The 16,997-nt window shown below is 51.7% G+C and overlaps 1 protein-coding gene across 1 annotated transcript in view; it reads right to left on the bottom strand.

The window, feature by feature from the left end:
• The window catches only part of Trak1 (trafficking kinesin protein 1), a 110,349-nt gene extending 95,366 nt beyond the window's left edge, over positions 1-14,983 (bottom strand). Inside the window, 1 exon segment of the mRNA XM_052724703.1 lies at positions 14,748-14,983. The gene's annotated coding sequence lies outside the window, so the exon portion shown is untranslated.
• Positions 14,984-16,997: the final 2,014 nt, after the last annotated feature.

The following is a 16,997-nucleotide window of genomic DNA, read 5'->3' as shown; positions in this document are numbered from 1 at the left end:
GGCCTTGTCATGTTTCCTGGTGCCCAAGATTGTGGTGGCTGTGACCCTTGGTTTGTGACAGCACATCCCTTCTGGCACCTCAGTCTTCGGAGGCTACATCCCTTGGCTGTCTTTCGCTCATAAAATATGTGCTTCCAGATTCCAGAACTCTCCCACACTATGCCCAGAATACAAGATGCCAGCCAGGGTCCAAAGTGGCCTCCAGCTGTGAAGGACCTCCACCACTCACCCATCACAATGTGCAAGCACCATTATTATTTTCTTGAACAGGTCATGATGTGAAAGATGAAGAAACACGAAACACTGATGTAGAAAGTTTATGTCATGCTTTGAATCCTAATTGCGGTGGCCTGGTAGACAACATGATCTATACTCTTTGCCATCAAAGCCCCAGAGCCTCACAGAAGGACTTCTTAGCCACCCACTCCACCTCCACAGCAAACCATGACCATGAGGCTTCCATTCAGCCAATGTGGCAGAAGCTAGGGCCTGCAGCTACAGTCTGTGACTTGCCAGGGATGGCTGGAACTTTCGAAGCTTCATTACACATGGGTAACCTTAAAGACGGAGGCCATGGTTAAGACAGTAAAACCAACAGTGAAGAGGAGGCTGGGGCCGAAGGACAGCAGGGCCACACCAGCTCTGTGAGCCTCTTTCTGAACTGTGTGTGTGTGTGTGCATATGAGTGCACGTGCTTATGGAGGCCAGTGGTCAGCCTTGGGTGTCTTCCTCATTCTCTCTCCCGGTTTTTTGAGACAGTTTTTCTCTTTCCCTGGTCCCCCACAGGCTAAGCTAAACTGACTGGCCAGAAATCCCCAAGGGTCTGCTTGACTCTGTCCTCAAAGCTAGGCTTACAGGCAGAGACTAGCACCCCTGGATATTTTATATGTGGGTTCTAGGGACCGAACTCAGGTCTTGATACTTACACAGCCCATCTCCAGCTCAAGTTCTTCTACTTCAGAGAGAAATAAGCAGTATCAGGGGAAGCTGCTGTCGAAAACATTCTAACTTCACCTTTTGCTAATAGTCATTGAATGACTAGCTGTGAACCATGCTTCCCTAGCACTACAGAACAAAACAGGACAAGTATCTGTGAGTCACTTCACCGTCCCCAGCTCTCCTCTTGGGCTTTACAGTGATAATGTGGGCTTTGGACCAAGTTTACTGTTCTCAAATCACTGAAGCTCTATACAGAATCGTTGGTATCTGTGGCATGACTCCAAGCTTGTAAGAGAGCTTGAGCAGGGCTGACACATAGCTCAATAGGTACAGCTGCCCAACACGCATGAAGACCCAGAGTCAGACCCCAGTGCCACATGCACTGGGCGTGGTGGCACATGCCTGTAATCCCAGCACTTGGGAGGTGCAGGAAGGACAATCAGGAGGCCCAGTTCATTCTCCACTACATGGAGAGTTGGAGGCCAACCTGCGCTACGTAAGACCCTGTCTCTCACACACACACACACACACACACACACACACACACACACACACACACACACACAAACAAAAACAAAGACTTCCTGAGCATCAGGCAGAGTTCAGGCCCACACCCTTTCCCAGTCTCTCCTCTCAGTGTGAGCTTGCCTGGGGGACAATGGGAGTCAGTTGAATGCCAAATCTGGAGACATTTATCTTATTAGTAGAACACAACACTGAGAAACCACAGCCCCGGGGTGGCTCCACCATTCAGGGTTCTCACCTGCTACTGCTTGTCTACATTATTTCCTACACTCTGCTAAATGAACAACCGTGGTATTCTCAAAACAGCAAAGTGAGGTCACCTGCACAGCAGAACGTTCTCACCTGACACTGTGCAGCTAAACACAGAAGACCCACAGAGTGAGAACAACTCCCGTGACCCGAGTCCACGGTACTCAAACCAGGCTTCAAACCAACCTCAGAACGTAGAGCACGGCAGAGGAAGGCCTGCTACCAAGCAGGACACGAAGGGAGGACCTTGGTTTCCTATGTGGGCGTGTTTGTGGAGGCCAGGGGACAGTCTCAGCTGTTGTTCCTCAGGAGTCATCTACCTTTTGTGATATAGGGCCTCTCACTGACCTGGAACGCGCAGAGCAGGCTGGGCTGGCCGTCCAGAGAACCCCAGGAAACTGCCCATCTCTGCTTCCCCAGCACTAAGACAAGTGTGCACTATTGTGTCCAGCTTTTGGGTTCTGGAGATCAAACTCAGGTCCTTGTTGCAACACTTTGTCAGTGACTAAGCCCATGTTCCCAACCTAAGGGCAAATCTTAAAGTCACTCCTCAGTGCCATCATCACTCTGTAGGAGGTTCAGGTACAGACCAGAAAGCTATGAAGTACGCACTCCACAGCCCCCACTCAGCTCTGCCAACCCAGACAGTGAGCCCATCGGCATTAGGAACAATACAGAGAGCCGAGCGGTGGTGGTGCACGCCTTTAATCTCAGCACTCAGGAGGCAGAGGCAGGTGGATCTCTGTGAGTTCGAGGCCAGCCTGGTCTACAGAGCTAATTCCAGGACAGCTAGGGCTACAGACAGCTAGGGTTACACAGAGAAACCCTGTCTCAAAAAACAAAAACAAACAGTGAGTTCCAGGACAGGCGCAAAGCTACACAGAGAAACCCTGTCTTGAAAAACCAAAAAAACAAAAAAAAAAAAAACAAAAAACAAAAAAAACAAAAAAAAAAAGAAAAAACAGACAAAGAACAATACAGAGGAACTCAGAGGGCCCTGAGAACACAGTCAATATGCAGCCATCCTGCAGGGCAGATTTGGGGATGGCTAAAGGCTATGCAGTTGCTTTGTGGGGGTGTTAAAAATGCCCTAACACTGTAAAAGTGACTGCCTACTCCCAAAGCACACTGAAAGCTACTCAATACTATACATCCAATGGATGGAATGTCTGGATATAAATTGTACCTGTGTGAGAATTCCAACACAAACAGCCAGAAAAAAAGCATGCAAGGGCTACTTGGTGCACTCCAGCCCTGGAGCAGGTGGGCAGATCCCCGGGATAGGGCTGTGCTGACCACAGAGATCAGGGTGACTCGTCCTGAAGGTCAAGATGCCACCAGTGCCAGCTGCCAGCAGTGCCAGCGGCATGCAATGCCAGGCAGCTTTTCTAAGTGCCTGTGTCATGGTTCTGCAGAGGGTGCCGTGAGCCAGGTGATGCACACCTGAGTACCACAGGCTTTGGTCACATGACTATGCAGCTTCAGAGCTGAGTGGGTGAGGCTAGGACCTCATCTGGCTTCAACACAGATCTCTCTTGCTGAGGCTGGGGTCTGGGGCGGTTTGTTTGGTCAGGTTGACTGGGTTAGCAGAGTCTGGGGCATCAGTGAGGATGCTTCCAGAAAGGATCGACTAGGAGGGATGATCCATCCTGAATGTAGGCAGCACTATCCCACCAGAAAGGGTCCTATATTCGATAGAAAGGACCAGGAGAAAGCCAGCTGAGCGCCTGATCCACTGAGATGTGAACAAGCAGCCTCCCACTCCACCACAACAGACTGCACCTCTCAAACCGTAAACCAGAGCCAACCCTTCCCCCCTTAAGGTGCCGCTGTCCGGCATTTGGTCACAAGAAAAGGCGTGAATGCCAGCTACCCATCTGCCCTTCACAGGCTAGGCTGGAGGTCTACAAGCCACAGCCCCTCGGGAATCCACCTGTTCTCATAAGGATGGGTTCTGACAGCCAGTCCTGCTTCTGAGCTGCAGGTGTACGGCACACCTGGCCAGCACACCTGAAATGTTTGCCCTCTGGCCCTTGAGGTTTACAACCCCTGCTCAAGGCCATCGGACCTGTGCCCTCTTCATCTCTCCCAGCTTCTCTGGCCCAGCAGAGCTGAGTGAAGTAAAGGGCTTGGAGGAGTCTGACCCTGGGAAAGGTCACCTGTTTACCTGTCATTGTAGGCTGTTACCTCACAACCTGCTGGAACAGAACCTCCTTCTGTTCCCTACCCCTCTGTGCTTTGCTGATTTTCTGTGGAACACCACACTACACATGACATGGCCCATGTAAGCATGCTTTTATGGCTCAGTGTGTCCTGAGCAAATAGGTCACTGCCCCACAACAGACCCCTTCTCGGAGATGCAGTGTGGGTAATCAGAATGCTGCTGTAGTGCTTTACAGACCCACTAGGTGGCGCTGCAGCATCACCCTCACGGCCCCACAGGGCCCTCCCATCCTGCAGCCTAACTGCCAATCATAGGCCTGGGAAGGAAGTGAGAACACAAAACTTCCAGGCCAGCTACAAGGCGTACTTGACTCTGCTCATGTCTCCTCTGCGCACAAACACTGAAAAGAAAAGAAAGCCTGCCTAACTGTCAAGTTAAAAAGAAACTCGGGACAATGGCTGTTTGTGGTGCCTGTTAGCATACCAAAGCAAACACTGGCCTCCACGCTGCAAATACCTGTTAGAGTCCATGCTGGCATCCTAGCTCCTCTCAGCTCTTCTCTTCCTGACCCGTGCCCTAAACTTCTCCAGCTCATGGGCCTCCCTTCCCCCAGCTTCTCGTCCCTATAAAACCACTCAGGCCAGAGTTCTCCTGCTTGTCTTCCTCTCTTGGCCTCTTCTGTCTTGTCCCTCTCTCTCGGTCCCCTCTTTCTCCTCCTCCCCCACCCCCAGCCAAGTCCAGCCTACTACTTTCTCTCCCTGTTCTGGACTCTTCAGATGACTCTGGCTGTGCTCTCCCTCCTGTTTATAATAAAAACCTTCCTTTCCACCACGCCTGGAGCGGTCATGTCCTCTTATACACCGACAGCTGTTAGTGTTGCGCCAAGGAACCCAAACCAGAACAGAAGTCTGCAAGGTGGGGCAGCCTTGGCAAAGCTGTCTTTCCACAGGCTCGCTCGGGCTTGTGGGAGGGGTTGCAGGAGGGACCTGTCCTCATGGACCCTGGGCTGGGGTGTGTGGCTCGCTCATGGAGCACAATGCCCTGGGATCCATCCCCAGCACTCCAAAAAGCACTAGAAACAAGGCTTTCCTGCCTTCCCTCCCTCTCTCTCGGGAGCTTAGTCTGCCCAGGTTTATATGGAAGCACCTGGGTCAGTCAAGCTGGGACTGAGCCCTGAGAGTCAGGGTGTGGTCCTGAGTTCCTGGGGATCTGCACTCTCCCCAGCATCCAGGGCTCTCTCTCATTGGCCTATAGAAAGCCTTACTTATTAGAGACTCACATCATCCTATAGATCCAGATCCGGGCTCCCTGGTGTCTACTCATCCTCCTCAGTGGTGTTTTCTACCAAGTTCAGCCAGTCATCCGGGCTGCAGACACCCTCTCACACCACAGAATCCCTGCCTCTCAGCTCCTGGGCCTCCTCAGCAACAACAGGGTCACATCTGGCCTCTGCCAGCCACACACTGACCGGTTCTGAATTCTGAACCTCCATAGCCTTGTCTGACCATAGCCTGTGTCCCCAATGCCACCTGTTTCTGTTAATATTCTGATCCGTCCTGATGGAAAAGCCTCTTTTTAAGGAAAAACTCTGCCTCTTTCTCTCTCCCTCCCTCCCCCCCTCTCTCCTTTCCTCCCTTCCTCCCACAAGGTATGCACCCTTGACCTCTCTCTCTCTCTCTTCTTCTTCTCTCTTTTTCTCTTTCCTATCTTTCTCTTCATCTCTCTATTAGAATAAACTCTCCACATGGATGCAGCATCTGGGCTGTGAATTACTGGCCGCAGCCATCATGCCCCCATGTTGTGCATCTGCCCAGCCCACTGCTGCATCTGCCCAGCATGTTTCCTTGCATGTGTGGGATACCCTCAGGGGTCCTCTCGCACAATAACACAACAGTTTCTCCCAAGATTCCTCATCCAGACCAATGGCTGGACAGTCTGCTCAGCCCCAGTTCGCAGTGGGTCTCAGGCTGATGATGGCCCTCACACCAGGGTATTTGCAGAGCTCCCAGTGGGCAAAAACCAAGAGTCTGGAGAAACCCATTTTAATTTGCTTCCCTGTTGCTGTGATAACACTCTGACCAAAGGTGACTTGCAGGAGGAAAGGATGTACATGCCTTACACGTCCATGTTTTAGTCCATCATGAAGGGACGTGAGGGCAGGAAGCTGGAGGTGGGAGCTGAAGCAGAGACCATGGAGGAGCGCTGCTTCCTGGCTTCTGGCCGGGGTCTGTGCAGTTTGCTTTCTTATACAATCCAGAATCATACGCCCAGGGGTTACACTGTCTCAAGAGGGCTGGGCCCTCCCACACCAATCATTAATCATGAAAATGCCCCCACAGACTTGTCCACAGGCCAATCTGACACAGGCATTTCTCAACAAAGGTCCCTTCTTCCCAGACGACTCTTAGCTTGTGTCAAATTGACAGTGATAACAGGAATAACAACAAGCAGAACAGTGAACTCATGTCCCCAGATTCTCCTTGAAAGTGGGCCTAATAAGAGCCCTGGGCTGCTGCGGCCGGCCCTCATTTTCCCAGAGAGGCCAGGGAGCTGGGGAAGGTGGATGGGAGGAGGGAGCAAGAGGGAGATGAAGGGAAACAGGAAGGAGGGCAGAGGAGGGTGGGAAGGAGGAGAAGTGGGGGGGTGGAAACAAGGGCTGTCTGGGGCCCCACTGTAAACAGCACCCTGGGGCCCCATGCTGCAGCTACAGTGGCCAAAATAAAACCTTCACTAATGTCGCCCGCACATCTACACATCAGCACAGTGCCAGGCTCTTAACAGGTGCCATGGGAACCCCAAGGGCGCCACTACCAGGCTGCTTTAGAGAGGGGAACAGGTTGGTAATAGATGACCGGCCTGGGGTGGACAGCAAGGGCCACAGCCACCACTGTAAACAGTCCAGTCTGCCCCAGAGCCCTAAGCTTTCAGTCCGAGCTCGTGCCCACAGGAGGTCATGCAGCTTCTCGGGAGAAGATGCATGACGGCTCCCTGAGGGCAGTCAGTCAGCCAATGCTCCCCATACACTGGATGTAGATCTCACAGAACCCTTAAAATCAACACGAAACAACATCAGTCTGTACACTCACTAAAAAGGCAGGGTTGCACAAAAGAGAACTGAAGGGAGACGGAAGGGAGGGGACTCCAGACGGGAAATCCTGCTTCCTTGTGTCCAGCCCCGCCCCAGCCCGCCCCAAGCCCCGCCCAGTGTGGAGTCGTGTCTCCTCCCCACCCCTCCCCCGATCGGCACCCTGCGCTGCTGCTCTCAGTCCGGCCCTGAAAGACGCTGGGGGGGAGTGGAGGGGGGGGGGCTGGAAGGACAACTTCTCACAGCAAGTGAAAGGAACTGAGGACGGGGGACAGTTGTTATTGGGTGGGAGTTAGGGACATTCTCTAAGTGTCACAGGTGTGCTGATGAAGGCCACATCTGCAACTTAGAATCCAAAGCAGTTGGTTTTGGGATCCAGGCTAGTGCCCCCATGGGGAACAGGAACTGGGAAGGGGCCCGCAAAGGGGGTCTAGCTGCAGGGTCCTGTCTGAAACAGCTCTGCCAGCCTCCCCTCTACTGCCCCCGGCTTCCCCACAGCCCAGCGGCAGCCACCAGGGTTTTCCTCCATGCCCAACAGACCCATGGATAAATAGACAAACTGGCAGGCAGACAGACAGACAGTGACAGAGTGAGCTGGCTAAACATGGAGCTGTAATAGAGAAGCATATTAAGTGAGCACTGACTGCATACTAAGCCTTCCTGCTCTGTACCTTAAGTGTGAGCTTACTTGGTCCCTTCAGCAGTACAACAAATAAATGGGAAAGAAAGAAAGAAAGAAAGAAAGAAAGAAGGAAGGAAGGAAGGAAGGAAGGAAGGAAGGAAGGAAGGAAGGAAGGAAGGAAAGAAAGAAAGAAAGAAAGAAAGAAAGAAAGAAAGAAAGAAAGAAAGAAAGGAAGGGATTTTAAAGGGATTTCCTCACCAAACTGAAGGAGCCCACTGTGTGAGCTACAGTCAGAACTGATAACACAAACAATACAGAAAACACATCTCTGTCAAAGTCCATCAAACTCAAGTCTGACTCCAAGCAACCCCACTCGGACATCAGGGACATCTGCTGGGTGGAAGCAAGGTCTCCCCAGCCCTAGAGACCGGATCTACGAAGCTGGGAGTACCCACAGGCCTCTGGAGGGAACTAGTGTTGGCTGTGAAGCCAGCTTGCTCGTGGGGAAAGGTCTCCAACACAGATGGCGGTGAGTAGAAAAGGCAACAAGGTGTGTGCGACAGTTTCCTGAGGAGAGGGGCTCCAGCAGGGGTTCCCAACCCTCCTAATCCTGAGACTTCAATGCAGTTCCTCATGCTGTGGTGACCCCCAACCATAAAATTGTTTTTGTTGCTACTTCATAATTTTGCTACTGTTATGAATCATAATGTAAACATTTTTGGAAACAGAGGTTTGCCAAAGGGGCTGTGACAAGGTTGAGACCCTCTCGGGTGGAGGGTCACATCTGTGCTGTGGTGGAACTCATTCCCAGGTGTATTCTTTTCCTGATATCCCATCACTGTTTATGTGAGGCACCTCAGGGTGAGCTGCGGAACGTGGGACTGGCTACCGTGGAAACAGTGGGTCTACGTCTTTGCAAAGACAGGAGGAGAGTACGCTGCAAGGTGCTCCTAACTCCAAGCAGGCGGGACTACAGCCTGGTGAACCACCGTCCTCCTTCTTGTCATCCAGGACAGAGAACATCCCAGGGGCTTTCAGTGACCAGGGAAGGGTATCCTGGGATGCTCTGGGGCTCCGTCTGCACATGAGTCACCATGTATCATGACTTTCTTCCCGCTAGTCTCAGTGCAGAAAGCTTGGACAGCAGATAAGACAGCAGAGCTCGAGGCAGAAGACCCACATTAAAGCCTGGCTTCACCAGGGATCTGTGCGGCTTCAATTATGCTCTCTGTACTTCGGTTCCCTCATCTGTATGTGAAGAGGATGTAAGACATACTTTCAAAGGTTGTCATGCTGCGTGGCTGACGGCGGCAGGCTTCTGAGAAGGGCCCTGGTCACCCTGGCCTGCCTGTGTGATTCTATCACCAGCTACACGGCACCACTGCTGGCCCATGAGTCACTGGGATAGGAAGGTGACCCCGCCGTGTCTTCTGAGGCTCCAACACAGAAACAGAGTGTCTCCCTGGTCTTGTTCTGGACTCCTCACTCCTGCGACATGGTATAGGACCTCCCCTCCCTCTACCCCAGGCACAGGCCCCCAACAGCACACCCCTGCGGAGTAGGAAGAAGCAGGTGCCAGGGCTCAAGTCCAGGCCTGATCTCAGGTTAATTTTCCTCTGTTATAACTTACTGCTTGCTTGCCTCCCCACAGGGCTTGAGGTGGGTGAAGGTTGTAACAGATGGCGTGCTAATGAGAGCCACTGACTACATTAAAAGCCTGTTTCTAGCCGGGCGGTGGTGGCGCACGCCTTTAATCCCAGCACTCGGGAGGCAGAGCCAGGCGGATCTCTGTGAGTTCGAGGCCAGCCTGGACTACCAAGTGAGTTCCAGGAAAGGCGCAAAGCTACACAGAGAAACCCTGTCTCGAAAAACCAAAAAAAAAAAAAAAAAAAAAAAAAAAAAAAAAAAAAAAAGCCTGTTTCTAGGTAGGACACCAGTTGGGAGGAAGATAAAAATATAACAAGTCCTTGAGAATTACAGCCCAAGTTACAGGTCAAGAATCTGATTTTTAGGTCACCTAGAGGGCTCAGAGCACAAAGGGGTCTGCTGCAAGCCTGACAGCCTGAGTTCAATCCCTGGGACCCACACGGGGCAGACGAGAACTGATTCCCACAGCTGACCTCTGACAACGCATGTGCTCATACCCATACATACAGAAATATAAAAATGTAATTTTTTAAAATCTCTTTTATATTAAAAACCCTGTAGTAAGTGTCTTGTCCATCATCCCAGGGACAGAACAAGAAGCAGTGGCCCTGAACAGGAGTGTTCTGTCTTTGCAAAGACCAGGCTTGTGCTCCAGAATCAGCACAAGACTCACAGAAGGATCTCTGTCATCTGTTCGGTCTGAATGTAGAACCTGACCACTGTTAGGTCAGGCGATCATGGAGGGAAAGGACAGTAATGGTTCCAAATTTACAACTTCAGGAAATCCTAGGCATTCCCCCAGATTCTACACTGTGGCTTCTCATTGCATTCACGAGAGACATCCCATTGTCCATTCCTTCCTCATTCATTCACAGTCAAGTATCTCTTAGATGTGATTTTTCAAAGGGAAGCATTAAAATTAAACTTCAGGAATTACTAAATAATACCTAAGCTAAATCAATGAACTGTGCAGGAAGGCACAATATTTTATTTGAGCGGGTCTGAGGGGGGTAAGATGCCATGTTTGGTGGGTTAAGTTAGTGGTAAGGGACACGCTCCTGCATCTGCTTCGAGGTAGGAGGGCTGGATTTTTGGCTGGTTTGTTTTAATGAATTCATGTGTATACATGCATGTATACACATGTTCCCACGATGGCCAGAAGTCATCAGCCTGGGTCATTCTCAATTGGTCTCCATCCTGGCTTTTGAGACAGGGCTTCTCATTGGCCTGGAGGTCATGGATTCATTTAAGACGAGTGGCCAGCAAGCCCCAGGGATGCTCCTGTCTCTGCCTCCCCAGTGCTGAGAAGTAAGTGTCACCACCACACCTGGCCTTTATATGTGGGTTTAGGGATCGAACTCATGCCCTCGTGCTCGTATGATGAGCACTCTCCTGACTAAGTCATCTCCCAGTCCAAGCGTGGGACAGGCAGGACAAATGCCAGCAGCTTCCTGTCCCTGAGAAGTTCTTGCTTGTTTTCAGAGGTTTACAGCCGCTCACACACACCCATGCTCACCTCTGGGCTTTGAGCAGAACCATTTCTCACTGAGAAACCCCAGAAATTAATAGAAACTCCAGCAAGAAGCTGGTCCTGAGCATTTATGGCCAAGTGTACTAGCATCATCAGCAAGGCTGTAGGTTTAAAAGTTCACCAGGCTGAATATGATTCAAACATCTACAAACCTGAAATTGTTGGTAAGGGACAAGAAGAGGTCACACTTCCCTGAACCTCAGTGGGGTTTGGAGTGCAGACAGGAACTAGATGGGTCATCCCACTGTCAGACTTGAGTCTATCCACTCAGAGGAAGTGAGAAGCCCACAGCAAGCAACAAGCCAGAGCAGGCCAGCATAAAGCTCTGTCAGGGTGTGGGGACCACAATCACAGGGCCCAGCTTTGGGTAGAGAAGACAGGAGAATGTGGGGGCAGGAGGGAGGAATGCTGAGTAGTTCTGTTCTTCACATTCGAAAAATCCCTTGCTGTCCTAGGACACCAGCCTGGGCTCTAAGAAACTAGGATACAGACCGTTTAGATGCAGAGGCTGAGGCAGGGTAACGTCAATTCAAGGCCTGCTTGAGCTACAGAGTGAGTTCAAGGTCAGCCTGAGAGTGTTAGTGAGACTCAGTCAGAAAATAAAAATGATTAAAAATGGAAGGGTGGGCTAGGGATGGAGCTCCGTGGTGGGGCACTTTCTAGAATGCACGATCCTCAGGACTGAAAAAAAGAGGAAGAAGCCAGGGTGGTGGTGCACACCTTTAATCCTGGTATTCAGGAGGCAGGTGGATCTCCATTGAGTTCGAGGCCAGCCTGGTCTACAGAGAGAGTTCCAGGACAGCCAGGGCTACACAGAGAAACCCTGACTCAAAAGGAAAAAAAAAAAAAAAAAAAAGAGGAAGAGAAGGAGGGAGTGGAGGAGGAGGAAAAGGAAGAGGAAGGGCAGCAGATACGGCACAGATCTGGGAACAGGCGCTTTAGAGACGGACCTTACCCCGGCCAGCAAAGAACAGGCCGGCATCTTGCACCTGGCTCAGTAAAGGGGGTGTGGAAATAAGCAGCTTCCGGCACCCCTCCACGCCACCTGACCACCATTTAACCTGGTGATTCCTCAAGCCACCAGCAACTGACCAACAGCTCAGAGAAAGGTGACACCAAGTCCCTCTGCTCTTTCCTCCCTCTGGCCACACCACAAAGCAAATTTATAGTGGACGCTCCCATAAACACACTTACCACATGAGTCTGTCCCAGCCAGTTCGTGGCAGAGTCCTGGCAGAGGCTGGGCCCTGGAGGGCTGCCTGAGCTGAAAGGCCAATGCCATGGGCAGACTCAAACTCCAGAGGGGACTTGGAGAAAGAGCGGTCCTCCATGCAAGCCTGGCCACAGCTCTGCGCCTTCCTCAGCAGTTTTCTGAGTTTGCTTGTTGGGGCAGAGCCGGAGAGTCTGCACTGCCCAGGACGCACAGTGGGTTACGTAACTCCAGCAGCCAGGAACCCTATCACCTCATCTTATAAAACCACCCCAAACAGAAAAAGGCGCACCCACAACACGACACCTCTCTAGGGTGGGGTGAATGGGGGAGCAGGGAGAGAAAGCTTTGTGATAGGCGGCTAGTTTTGCCTAAAATGTAGAGTAGAACAGAAAGCCACTGTTCTTCTCGGGACTCCCTGGGAAGTGAGGGTGGGGGCACCATGCCAGGCAGTGTCCCAGGGCTGTGCTTGGCAAAGCCCTCAGAATCTGCAAAGTGCTCTCAGGCATATTCAAGGTCTTCCAGAGAATGCGTTTGCATTTTATGTCTTTGTTGCACTGACCACTTGATAGGACTTTCATTTGGCAGGGAGGGACGGCAGAGGCTGAATGCCCGGCTCCTCAAATGTACCAGTGCCTGAATTGGCACTGCTGTGTATGGGGCCACTGTCGGGTATCATGGGCATGAACTGTGGCTCTCAGGGGTCCCCTGGGACTTGCTATAGGCATCCCAACAAAAGACCTCGGGTTTCCACACCCTACGGGCGGGAAGCTCCCGAATCTCTCTACCATTTCTTTGCCCTCAGCTGTCACGCTTTGAGAAAGTGAAACTGGTTGGACAGGCTGAAGTTCCCAGGATTTCCCTGGTGGAGGCGGCGCTGGAATCCCAGCTCTGGTGGTTGGGAGTGTCCTGATCTCCATCTTTTCTCCTCCAAAGCACGGAGCGGGTGGTCCTCGATGCCCTCCCATGTGCCCTGTACCAACTGTGCAGCCAAGTCATTCCTGCTCCTGTCTCCCCAGTCAGCTTACTTCCCTGGGTATTAGAGAACATGGACTCCAGAGCACTTCCAGATGCCACTTCCCCACTCAGGACTCATTCAGGGCTCACCTGAATGACACCATTCACAATTTCCTCTCACTTAGGCCTGAGACCCAGACAACCATCCCCAACTCAGGGCTCAGAGCTAGACAACATTCCCCATTATGCTCACGACAGGAGGCCCCACAAGGAAGTCCATGCCCCAGAGTGGAGAACATATAAAGGAGATGGACCAAAGAGGCCAAGGGGAATCCTATTTGAGGCCTTTAGAGACAAGGTAAGGAACCTCCAAAAACTTGATGGCTTTAAACACACCCCCCTTCTCTCTCAAGGGTTAGCTCTCACAGCAACTGGAGTAAGCCAGCTGGCTGCCCTGTAGAGACAAGAATATGGGCCTGCGGGTCCCACTGGGATTCTCCCAAGGAGTTCCCAACATGCTCCTGCACTGAGGAGAAAGACAGATCATGTCACGTGGGGTGTTTCTGGCGAGTGAGAAAGGAATTAGGGGCACAGGGGAGGACAGCATTGGTGCCACACCAGAAGGAGCAGGGAGAGGAGTGCAGGCCCAGGACAGGGTGAAGCACATGGGCACACCTAGGAACCACAGCTGTCTCTATGCCCTCAGGAGCCAGGCAACTCCTAACACACAACTGATAACCTAGAACAAAGAGAATCTACTGGAAGCCAGTGTGCACAAGCCAAGTGTCCTGGGACATTATTTGAAAATGGGGGAGGGGAGCAAAAAGCAAAACAAGACAAATGAGAACCAGGGCAGATTTCTCAGGGGACAGTGTCACGTGCTGCTGTGTGCACAGCACCCCACACCACGTCCACTCACAGCCGTGTCCTGGTGCTAGCGCCAAGACTTGTCTCACGATTCCCTGGGGATAGAGCTTGAGTATAAAGTGCCCACACTACAGACGCCCTCAGTGGGCTTGTGGCTACTTCTCCCTACTCCTGGGACCCTGGAAAATGCCATAGTGAGAACCATTGCTGAAAATGAGTGAGTACCAAGGCACACACAGTGGTGGAGTTCTTCCTGTATCCAGCAATGGCACTACACGTGGCTTCCATTACACCCGTGCAAGTCTGGAGAAACAGAACCTGAGAGAGAAAAGCAAGGGACTGGACTACACCGAGCACCCATGATGGGCTGGGTGTGCTGTTTGGGGCCCAAGCTACTGTCCTCAGCCTCTGTGACAATTCTGGGACATGGCAACCCAAGCCACAGAATGACATTCTGGCCAAGCAGCTTCTGAATGGAAGGTCCTTGACCTCAGGTTCTTGTGCACTGTGGTAACTGCAACCTCCCTGTGATGTTCATACTGTCACCTTGACAGCTCTGGATGTGTCTGCCATGGGGTGGATTTCTCCACAGGGTTACCTCAGGTGGGAAACCAATGCTAAACAAGGGCTGTTATCCCATGGGCTGGGGCCCTGGACTGAATAAAAAGGAGAAAGTGATGGACTGAGTGCCAGTGTTCATCTCTCTCCTTACCAACTGCGGACGCAAAATGACCAGTTCTGAGCTAAGCTTTCCCTGCCGTTGTGGACTGCTCCCTCAAATCTGTGAGCCAGAACAAGCCCTTCCTTCCCCAGGGGCTTTTGGCAGTTATTCTGTTATAGCAACAAGGACTCGCTAATACATCCCAGACCCGCTCCTGGGGCTGCATCCCTTTTCAGGCATGATGACTGAAGCCCCCTCTCCCTCCCCAGCAGAAAAAAAGGCCAGCATACCAGTGATGGTGCAGGCATCCCGGTACCCTCTGTAGCTGGGAGCATCTTCCACAGCCTCGCTTACATAGTACTCTTCAGGGATGCCCGGGCTGCAGGCTAGGACTGCATGGCTGCAAGCCTCAGAGATGGATGCAGAGCTGGCCGAGGTGTCGTCGTGCAGGGCTGTGGCGTCCAGCTTGGCAGGTTTCAAGGGGAGGTGCCCACTGCCATCCGGGGGAGCCCCCGCTGCCGTAGTCAGGGGCAGTCAGGCAGATGGCCCCCGGGTGGTTCAGTGTACCGGTATGGTTAGCTCACAGGGAATCTGCGGAACAATCCAGAGAGAAGGGTACCATTACATGAGGTCTGTGAATACATCCAGACAAGATCTTTAAAATCAAGGCAAATGTGATTAGCACTGCAGAAATGGTTCACCAGCTAACCAGGCCTCAGTCCAGACCAGCATGGATTCAACCCTGAATTCAGCTGTGGGTGGTATTAAACAAACAAACCGACCTCAGCTAGCAGGACGATGGCTGTCCTGAAAGGGAGATGCCAGGCCAGGTACCAAGTCATGGCGGGAAGAGCACTGAGTGTACATTCTGAGAAAGATGCACACTGCTGTGACACGCCATGTGATACGGTTATCTTACATCCACTACATATGACATGATGATTCTTTAAACTTCTAAACACAACTGCACGAAGAACTCTAAGTCTGGCAGTCACCTTAAGCTACAGTGAGAAATGAGTGGACTCCTTTGAGAACCTGGTAAGTCCAGACCTTTTTTAGAAAAAAAAAAAAAAATGCATGGGGCCCATTCACAGGCTCCTGACCAAGAACAATGGGTTAAGGCCCTTGGAAAGATGACGCCGGGCCAGGTCTCCAGGGTCCACTGCAGCAACATCAGCCTCATTCGGCAATTCAGACTGCCACTGGAATCTGACTAGAGTCAAAGCCAAGTGCAGGAAAAGGGCCAGCGTAGGACGCAGCTGCCCACGGTTCCTCTCTGTTTCAAGAGCAACCCTGCATGGGCACCTCTCAGGACGTGCTGGCCCCGAGAAGTTAGCCTTCCATTTGGTAAGGGTCCCTCACCTCCCCACCCACCTCCACACATGTTACAGGTGTACATACATGCTCAAATACACACATGGCAAAAATGGGAGTGTGATGAATGAGGTCGACAAAACCTACTTTAGTGTCTGGAGAGATGGCTCAGGGGATCAAGTGCCTGCTTGCCCTTCAAGGACCTGAGCTCAAATCCCCAGAACTCATGTAAAGGCCTGGCACAGTAGTCCATGTGTGTAATCCCAGCATTTTCAGTGAGATGGTAGGGGGAAGAGGCTCACATGCCAAGCAGCCTAGTGTGCAGAGCAGAGAGCAACGAGCAAGGCGGGAGGCGGAGATGGACATCCAAGGCTGCCCTTTAACCTCCACCCCTGTGCGTGGCACACACACCTGCACAAGCATACATATACACAAAAGTTCAAAAGGGATATATATGCAGCTTAAGAGTGTGTACTGCTCTTCCCAACACCGATGCTGGGCAGGTCGCAACCTCCTGTAACTCCAGCTCCAGGGGGTCTGGCATGGCTTCCACAGGTACCGCACGCACACGGTGCACATGAACTCACACAGGTGCACACACGTAGGTAGGATTTAAATGGACAAACAGTACAAACTGGGAAGAGACACTTCTACACACAGTGAGGAGACAGCAGCAGGAGGGAGAAGCCTGGAACTCGGGTGCTTCTGCAGGATGACACGTGAGCCCCAACTGGACCATCACACCTGGTCAGCCATGCTCAGTGTTAGGATGGAATTCTCTGGGGGAGGCTAGTGTGGGTGCCGCCCTGGCTGTCCTGAGCAGGAGGTGGCTTCCCCTGGGCCAGCTGTGTCCTGACTCTGGGTCGGAACACGGAGCGTAGTCAGAGGCCATCTAACAAGTGGCACACGTCTGTGTATGTTTTCACACAAGTGGGAAAAAGGCTGAGCACCAGACTTGGAAACTTTGTTAACTTGAAGTGATCCACAAACAGGTTAAAAGGCACACTGATGAGTTCCAGAAAAAAACAAACCAAACCAAAAACAAACAAAGCAAAAAAAAAAAAAATCCAAAAAACATGAAGGCAGATACTAAAAGGAACAAAATACAGAAAAGCACACTGGCATTTCACAATTTTTTAAGAGTTATTTATTTTCAAGTGTTCCGGCTGCACGTCTCTCTGCACCACATTTGTGCCTGAGGAGGCCAGAGGAAGGCATCAGATCCT

This window comes from Peromyscus californicus, unplaced genomic scaffold (assembly GCF_007827085.1).
Source record: "Peromyscus californicus insignis strain IS unplaced genomic scaffold, ASM782708v3 Scaffold_11__1_contigs__length_118956290, whole genome shotgun sequence".
NCBI lineage: Eukaryota > Metazoa > Chordata > Mammalia > Rodentia > Cricetidae > Peromyscus > Peromyscus californicus.
The sequence above is the reverse complement of the archived record's forward strand: the minus strand, read 5'-3'. Positions and strand labels throughout refer to the sequence as shown.